The 9876-nt window shown below is 40.1% G+C and overlaps 1 non-coding gene across 1 annotated transcript; it reads right to left on the reverse strand.

Annotated features, from left to right (window-relative positions):
• Positions 1 to 1429: 1429 nt before the first annotated feature.
• On the reverse strand, positions 1430 to 1536 carry LOC116121238. The gene has a single exon (XR_004126686.1). It is a non-coding gene; the product is annotated as a small nucleolar RNA R71 (small nucleolar RNA).
• Between the last annotated feature and the right edge of the window lie 8340 nt (positions 1537 to 9876).

A 9876-nucleotide genomic window follows, 5' to 3' on the forward strand; every position in this document is an offset into this window, starting at 1 on the left:
TCTTTTCCTTTTCTCTTGTTTCCATGATGTTGAACTTGGAATTTTTCGTTTCTTTTAATTGTTTTATTGATTTAGCCATGAACTAACCTATTTTGGGTTAGGGTTTTGATTTTGTTCGGATTCTAATGGGTTAGAGAGTTGATGATTATTAATTTCATATGAGTTAGCTTTGTTTGTGCGATTATTCTGTATTTATTGTTTTTATGTGATGAACATGATGAGATTGAGAGATAATTCATGTTAAGCTTCCTGGGTAATCACCATTGTATTATTGGATGCTAGAGATAGATTCAAGAACCAATGAAATCAATCTAGGATTCTTGTGCTTAATAAGCATAGATTTATTAACTTTCATTTTGTTGGGTGCGAAAGATTAATAGGGAAGAGTAGAAAAACATAGCCTGAGAAGGTATGTTGGACACCTTAGAGAGTTTGATTTACAATCAATGCATGTGATTATGAATTTAGTTTAATTCTTTAGGTTTAACCCATAGAATCCGAATGAAGTCAAAACCCTACCCGTTTGTTTTGAATTGATTTTATCCCCTTTTAAATCTTGCTTTCATAGTTTACTTTTATTTTAGTGAAATTTTGTTTTAGTTATAGTTTAAATTGTTCCCTTAAATCCAAAAGAGTTCGATTGCTTCAACTTGAAAATGGTAGAAAACTTAGTGCTTAGCAACAATCCTCGTGGGAACAATACTCACTCATCACTCTATTACTTGTATGACTAGTATACTTGCTACATTTGCATGTTGTAGGAAACACGCATCAAGTTTTTGGCGCCGTTGCCGGGGATTGAGTTTTAAGTTAACATTGAGTTTTTCTATAGTTAGCTAGATTGAAGTTTTAATTTTTGTTTTCAATTTTCAGTTGGTTTGTGATCTCACTTTCTTTCGTTAATTCTGTGTAATTTATGCGAAGAGTGAGACGTCAGCTAGTGGTTCCTGTTGATCTTGAGATTGAGAGAACTGCCAGACGACTTAACAGAGAGAGAAGAGAAAGAGAGGATATAGTGGTTGAAACGGAAGAAATAGCTGTTGAAATGGCAGAACCAGAAAACAGGACACTAAGGGAATTCTCAATTCCCACGGTTAATGGCAGTGGGTCGAGTATTAATAGGCCTATGATGCAAGCCAACAACTTTGAGATTAAGCCAGCAATCATTCAGATGATCCAGCAGTCGGTAAGGTTTAATGCTAATTTGAAGGAAGATCCGAATCAGCATATTGCGAACTTCTTGGAAATTTGTGACACCTTCAAGTCGAATGGAATGTCAGATGACGCCATTAGGTTGAGGTTATTCCCATTCTCATTGGGGGATAAAGCAAAGGGGTGGTTAATGGCACTACCATCGGGAACTATCATAACATGGAATGATCTAGCACAAAAGTTCCTGACCAAGTTCTTCCCTCCAGCAAAATCAGCAAAACTGAGAAATGATATCACATCATTCCTACAAGATGAATCCGAGTCACTGTATGAGGCTTGGGAGAGGTACAAGGAATTGATGAGGAAATGTCCACACCATGGGTTGCCAGTTTGGCTTCAAGTCCAAACATTCTACAATGGACTGATGGGTAATGTGCAAACCATGGTGGATGCAGCATCGGGAGGAGCTTTGCAGAATAAGACACCAGAGGAGGCTTATGAGTTGCTTGAGGTTTTGGCAAGCAACAACTATCAAAGACCAAATGAGAGAGCAATAACAAGAAAATCGACGGGTCTTCATGAAGTTGATGCCTTCATAACTATCTCAGCCCAACTCACGGCACTTCAAAAACAGTTAGGAAGTATGCAGTAAAACTCTATTCAAACATCTCAACTAACTTGTGATTTTTGTGCAGGAAACCATGTGAGCAGCGAGTGTCAAGTGGGGAACACATTTGCTTCGTCATCTTCATCATCGGAGCAAGTGAACTACTTGGCAGGAAATCAGAGGCAACCAAACAACCCATACTCCAACACATACAATCCGGGGTGGAGAAATCATCCAAATCTGGCTTGGGGCAATCAGAACCAGCAAAATAATCAATGGAACCAAAGGACATTGCCAAATAACCAACCAGGGGTGAATAATCAATCGGGAGATCCAAGAGTGACACAGTTGGAGGACATGTTTGGGAAATTCATGCAGGAGACCACGGGTTTTATGAAGGAGACAAGGACAAATTTCAGAAATCAAGGGGTGTCCATTCAGAATCTTGAGGTACTGTTAGAGTCATGAAAGTGACTCTATTTTGGTGATAAAAATACCCTATGTGTGATTAAATTGAAGTATATTGAGAGAATTAAAGAATTTATGAATTTATTTACGAAAATAGCTTCCTGGTATTTTTCTTATGAATTTAACGTGTTTGGAATGATTTTGGAAAGTATATGAGTTGATATTAGGTTGTGGTTTATGGATTAAGGGTGATTTTGTCTCATTTATGCTATTTAGGGGGTAAAATGTCATGTTTTAAGGGGTTGATTCTGTCATGTTTCAATCGTACAGGAACCAAATGGAAATTTGCCAAATTTTGTATAAAACTCCAGTGCAAGTTCGCAGAAAGGCGGCTGCCGCCCACCAAAACTCTTCACCTTCTCCGATCAAGCTCCGGCTACCCTTCATCTTCATTTCCGACGACGTTTCGGCTTCCCCTTGCTCCGGTCACCATCATCCCGTCATCACCACCGTGAAACACGCCTTCCATCGCGACGCTTCATCTTCCCACCGCGATGCTTCGCATTCTTGGCCAGTTTTGGCCATTTTTCGGTGACGATTAGACTCCCCAGGACTTGATCTCCCTTCCCCACGGTTGGATCTAGCATTTCCAAGCTTCAGCCGCCGCGAAAACTGCCGGAATCCGCGATTTTGCCGCCGCGCCTCTTCATCTTCCAGGCCAGATCCTGCTCATTTCCGGCGACTTCTCACCTCCCCAGAACCTAATCTGAACTCCCCATCACCAGAGCTTTCCATCGGTACCTTCGGATCCCATTTCTGCCACCGTTTTCGGGAAGACCCGCCGGAAAATTAACGTTTTCTGGCGAAGTGCGGCTGTTCGTATTTCGGGCTGTCCGTTGGTCGTTTTCGCCCCTTCTTCACATCATATCGCTATCGGTTACCTCCTCTCCGCCATGATCAGCTTCGTTTCCACTGTTTTAGCCTCTGTCATCACCACCATGAGCGGCTAAGTTCCCGGTTGTCCGTCATGGTGTAGGCGAGATCGAGATTGACTCCATTGATCTCCTCATCAGCTCTCGACTAGTTGGATGGGCCCGAATGTTGAGTATTTGGTTAAGTTTCTTGTATTCAGATTATATTTGTTTTCGTTTCAATTTGTTTGCGATGCTTTAATATTATTCTGATGCTCGACGTGTTGAATTGATAATGTCCATTGAGAACGTTTATTGATATATAACTTTTCGCATAATTGAATGTCGGTTTGAGATTATTGAATGTTGATTATGACTTTAAATTGCTTCGGTACTGATTGCAATCAAGTTGTAGTAGCGTTTAATATCATTTCTACTAGGAATACATTTATTGTGTAATTAGTTGATTGGATGATACAGGTTGATAGGTTGTACTTGTTAACGTTGTACCAACTAGTGGTGTTTAAGGTTTTAGTGTTTTTCGGTTAGTCAATGATAGTCTTTAACCAATCGATCTGTAACTAAGACGACGGGGAGACAGGATAGATTATACCTAGATTGCCGAGAGATATTTTTATTGATTTGCCTATTCTTGTAGTTTAGGAAATTGAAGACGAGGAGAGGAATTGTGAGAGTTGGTCTTGATCAAACCGAACCCGTAGCGGCAACGCTTTTAATATGTGTTTTAGTTAGCAATTTATTTAATGCTTTTTAATTTCCTGCAAGTAATTAGTTTCCTTAATTTTAATCAATCATTCTGCCAATTTCTCTTTCGTTACTCAAATATACATTAGGTCGTTAGTCTTGCTCTCTGTGGATTCGACCCTGCTTACCGCTAACTACGGTATTTAGGTTTAATTTTGTAACCGTAACGACCGATCCAACAAAATTTTGCTGCCGGAAAACGGTGGCGGAAATGGGATCCAGGTACCGATGAGCTCTGGTGATGGGGAGTTTAGATCAGGTTCTGGGGAGGTGAGAAGTCGCCAGAAATGAGCAGAATCTGGCCTTGAAGATGAAGAGGCGCGGCGGCAAATCACGGATTTCGGCGGTTTTCGCGGCGGCTGACTTGGAAATGCTAGATCCGCCGTGGGGAAGGGAGATCAAGTCCTGGGGACTCCAACCGTCACCGAAAAACGACCAAAACTGGCCGAGAATTTGAAGCGTCGCGGTGGGAAGATGAAGCGTCGCAGTGGAAGGCGTGTTTCACGGTGGTGATACGGGATGATGTGACCGGCAAGGGGAAGCCGAACGTTGCCGGAAATGAAGATGAAGAGTCACCAGAGCTTGATCGGAGAAGGTAAGAGTTTTGGTGGGCGGCAGCCACCTTTCTGCGAACTTGCACTGGAATTTTATACAAATTTGGCAAATTTCCATTTGGTCCCTGTACGATTGAAACATGACAAATTAACCCCTTAAAACATGACTTTTACCCCCTAAACAGCATAAATGAGACAAATCACCCTTAATCCATAAACCACAACCTAATATCAACTTATATACTTTCCAAAATCATTCCAAACACGTTAAATTCATAAGAAAAATCAGGAAGCTATTTTCGTGAATAATTCTAAATTCTTTAATTCTCTCAATATACTTCAATTTAATCACACATAGGTTATTTTTATCACCAAAATAGAGTCACTTCATGACTCTAACACACTCCCTAACTTACTCTTTGCTCGTCCTCGAGTAAAGTTAAAAGAACTCTTCAACATTCTCACAAAATCATACACAACCATATTCATCAACAACCAAGATATTCATCAAAAGGTAAAGTGAAGAATTTGAACATAACAAACAAACAACACAATCCTAAATAATGAACTAAAGTTTCCGTCAAATTTGCCTATCTCCATTCAAGCTTCTCAACACACATTTCATATTCTATCACAAAGTTAAAATGTCATGCAAAGCTCTCCACTTATGTACATGCAACATAATGCTTATTTTCCACACAAGATTTTGACATATAATTTCTTTTTCATCATCACCCTTTTTTTTTTTTTTTTTTTTTGTCTTAACTTCTTAAGCTTTCTAGAAGGTCCGTGTAACGGGCTTTAGGTCAATGACTCCCAAACCAGATGGCTATAGGGCACTAAGTGTAGAATATCCCGAACTTACTCACCCGAACCAACTAGGCTACAAGTCAATCAGACTTTATTTTTTTTTTTTTTTTTTTAAAAACTTATATCTATAATGACTTCTTAAGCTTTCTAGAGGACCCATGTAATGAGCTTTAGGCCAACCGCTCCCAAGCTAGATAGCCTTTAGGGATTAGGTGTAGAAAACCCTCGGGCGTACTCACTCGAGTCAACTAGGCTACAAACAAAACCAAATCATCAAGCAACATTTAAGCACTTTTAACACATGCAAGATAATAATGAAAATTTGCTCCATGGGCATGTAAAGTAGTGTGAGACTTGCATGAAACACTAAAACACATGACATTTACACAAAACGGTGTCTAACCACAATTATGGACAAACCTAGCACAAAACAGAACCAATAGTTCAATGTTTAAAACCATGTTGCAACAAACAATTTTCAAAAACCTCACAAAACCTTTCAACTAGCACCTCAATTGCTTCTAAAATGGTGATTATGCATGAATTCATGAAATATTTTAAAAATAACTCACTTTAGTTCACTTTAACCACTTTTGGACTTACAAGAGTAAGATTCAACATATTTTCAACAAAAAACAACACCATGATGCCACAAAAATTTAAGCACAATCCATTCAACACACAATCTCCACAAAAGCATCATCAACAACACTTTACAAAAAATATCACAATCTCCACAAAAGCATCATCAACAACACTTCCCAAAAATATGATCAACAACATACTCCACAAAAGAAAAATCAATCAACAGGTACAGATGGGCCAATTGGCCGAGAAGCTAAATGAGAGACCGCAGGGTTCCTTACCAAGCAACACAATGACTAACCCACGTGAGCAAGTGAATGTAATTTCGTTGAGAAGTGGGACAGTTTTAGAAGAGGTGGAAAAATCAAGGAAAGAGAAAAATCCATCAAAGAAAAATGAAGAATCTGATGAGGAAGTTGATGAAGAAATATTGCTGAAGAGAAACCACCCAGCCCAAGATGAGCAGAAGCCGGAAGAGGAGAAAAAGAAAAAGAAAGAGAAATTGCCATTCCCGGAGATACCACCAAAGTTGGCGCATCACACACCACCTGTACCTTTTCCTCAAAGACTTAGAAAAGAAAATCAGGATAAGCAGTTTATTAAATTTCTTGATGTTTTTAAGAAACTGCATATTAACATTCCTTTAGCAGATGCATTGCAGCAGATGCTGAGCTACGCGAAGTTCCTTAAGAAAATCCTATCGAACAAAAGGAAGCTAGAAGATGAGGAAACGGTGATGCTTACGGAGGAGTGTAGCGCCATTCTCCAGAAGAAGTTGCCTCCGAAACTTAAAGATCTAGGGAGTTTTACTATTCCTTGCACTATAGGAGATATCACCTTTGATCGAGTTTTATGTGACCTAGGTGCTAGCATTAACCTTATGCCTTTTTCTGTTTTCAGAAAATTAGGAATTGGTGAAGTGAAGCCGACAACCATATGCCTACAACTTGCAGATCGATCAATAAAGCATCCGAGTTTTATGTGACCTAGGTGCTAGCATTGTGGAGGATGTGTTGATTAAGGTGGACAAGTTTATTTTTCCTGCGGATTTCTTTGTGTTGGATATGGAAGAAGACAAAGAGATTCCTCTTATCTTGGGACGACCATTTCTGGTGACCGGAAGAGCTTTAATCGACGTTCAAGAAGGGAAGTTGATCATGAGGATGCAAGATGAAGAAATAACATTTAATGTCCTCGAATCAACAAGAGCTCCACCTAAACAAGAGTCGTGTTTAAAAATCAATGTGGTGGACCAGGCAAAGATTGAAACCTTCCAACTGAACAATCCTAAGGTGGAAATTAAGAGCTGCATTGTCAAACCGAATCAGTTCGAGAGTGAGGACCATAACGAAAGGGGTTGCACAAAATTCCGAGATAAGCCACAGTCAGGATTGTGTTTTCACAAGGAACGGATCTCTCAGCTCAAAAAGGGCAAGGGAAAGTCAAGAAAACGGAAAGCAGTCGATGAGAAGAGTCGAACCACCAAAGTAATGACCAAGCGATGGAAATGGGTGGTGAAACTCTTAACAAGGACTCTGTGTGAAAAAGATCATCAGCAAAAGAAGCTTGAGCAAAAGGGAAAATTCCGGGATGTGATGTACTTGGATAATCCAGACTGACGTGAAAAACCGAGAGAGTCGAGCTTACCGACTATAAACAAGCGCTTCTTGGGAGGCAACCCAAGTGTTTTAATTTTTTTTTCTATTTGTCATTTCATTGTGTTTGAATGCGTTTAATTTTCTTATGGGTTTTGAATGATTTTTAATTTGTGTGTTTTTGGGTGTTTTAGGTGAAGTTTTCAGCTAATGCAAGGAAAGAAAATGCTCCAGACTTCGCTAGGGTGAAGAATTATTCTTCGCCGCGGCGAAGCACAATGTGTAAAAATAAGTTTTGAAAAGTCCCAGACTTCGCCGCGGCGAAGATTGTTCTTCGCCGGGGCGAAGTAACCTGAAAATATGTTACAGCTCCTGTAAGTTTTCGCCCCGGCGAAGAATTTGTCTTCACCGTGGCGAAGCAAGTTGGACGAAATTCCTTTAAGGCAAGTTCTCCACGGCGAAGGTTTTACTTCGCCAGGGCGATTAGCCACGATAATGTTTCACCCCGACGAAGTATTTTTCTTCGCCGCGGAAAAACGTAGGTTTCAAATTAGGGTTCTATGAACGAAGAACTTCGCTGCGGCAAAGCTTGTTATTTGTCGCGGCGAAGACGGTTTTCTATAAATACTCACTTTCATTTTTCATTATTCACGTGACTTTTCATATCCTTTTGAGAGAAAAAATTTCCAATTTCAATCCTTTGCCTTCCAAGTGTTTTTCCAACCAAAGTTCTCACTCCTTAACCCTCTTAAACACCAAAACAACTCATTTCAACAACAATTTTTGCGAAAATTTCACAAAAATTTTAGGTTCAAGAAATTTGGGGCTTTCCAATCTGGGCTGATTCTGAGTAAATTGGTGGCGAATAATCCTTCGTATTGGTAAGATCTCAAGTTCCCTAAACTTATTTTCGCACAATTTCAAGTTTTGATTTGTAGATTTGAAAAATTTATTGTTGGTTAAGTTGCGAATTTTTGGGTGCTTGTGAGTTCGATTTTGTTGAGGAAGGGTTGATTGTACATGTGGTGATATTGAGGAGTGCGGGTTTTGAGTTTTGGAGTGTTTTATTGAATTTGGAGAAATCGTGTTTGGGGGTCTAAGTGCGAAATTTTGGAAGTGTTCTCAATTTTCTTTTTCAGGTTTGAATTGATTGTTGTGGGGAACCTAGGCTTGAATTTTTGGGTTGCACTGTGAGTTGAATTATAGAAAATGGCACCCAAAGTGAAGGTTCCATACAAGGGAAAAGGAAAGAAAGCGGATAACCGCTTTGTGAATGAGGAGGCCCGAAAACGATATCAATGGGCTATCCAAAGAAGAGATAAGGGCTTTATTCTTGAGCGCGGATTGACCGCGAGTCAGGCTTTGGACTGGAGTCGAGGGAGACAGAGGGAACTGTTTATGAGTGCTCTTGCACAACCGGCTATAGAGCCGCTAGTAAGGGAGTTTTATGCCAACCTCCCGGATTGTGAGGAGGGTACTGCATTTGTGAGAGGGGTTGATGTGCTGTTTACAGAAGATGTGATCAATGAGTTTTATACCCTGCCTGGGATTGATCAGGATGAGTACGCAAGGTTTAGGACGTCACAGTTTTAGGATAATATCATTCTTCTGATCATTGTAAAACCGGATGCAACTTGGGCAGTGTCGAAGAAACAAAAGAAGACTATTAAGGGAACTTATTTGACACCGATGGCTCGATTGTGACAGTATTTTGTTAGTGCGAGGTTGATGCCGGAAACGCACTATAGCACAGTAACTTACGAGAAGGCATTATTGCTTTATGCTATTGCCACAGGAAAGAGTATAGATGTGGGATGAATTATCTTTAACAACATTCATCATGCTGCCAAACCAGGGCGATCAAGTTACTCTTTCCCACATCTCATTACAGCCTTATGCATTAAAGCTGGAGCCAAGGCATATGATGATGAGCAACGTATTCATGCTGCCCCCATCCTCGATTCAGATTATTTTCAAAAGCATCTTGAATGTCCAGAAGCTGAGCAACCAAGAGCAGGAACAAAACGGCAGAGAACCGCACAAGGCCCAGTTACATCCTCCAACTCCATAGCTACACAGAAGGAGATGATACAGCAGATGATGGGTATGATGAAACGTATGGCAAAACATCAGGATTGGTTGGCTAATCAGACCCAGATGATGTATGATATGCAGAAGAGTAGCTTCAACAAGCTCAACGTTGACACTACAGAATTCCAATGAGCTGACTGGGATTCAGATGAGTGGTCCAATGAGCTGACTGGGATTCAGATGAGTGGATGGGCTCCGAGTTGGAAGAGGAAGAAGAGGAATATGAGGGAGGCCAAGAATGAGCATCGGAGCACCTGTTTTTGTTTTTCTTTATTTTTATGTGTTTTTAGTTGATTTTGTTCTTCATTTCAAACATTAAACTCAGTTTATATTTTTGTTTTGGATTGTGGTAGATGTTTTAGTTACTTCATTTTCTTTTAATTTGTAGTTGTTGCAAG

The sequence above is a fragment of the Pistacia vera genome, unplaced genomic scaffold (assembly GCF_008641045.1).
Source record: "Pistacia vera cultivar Batoury unplaced genomic scaffold, PisVer_v2 Contig970, whole genome shotgun sequence".
NCBI classification, from domain to species: domain Eukaryota; kingdom Viridiplantae; phylum Streptophyta; class Magnoliopsida; order Sapindales; family Anacardiaceae; genus Pistacia; species Pistacia vera.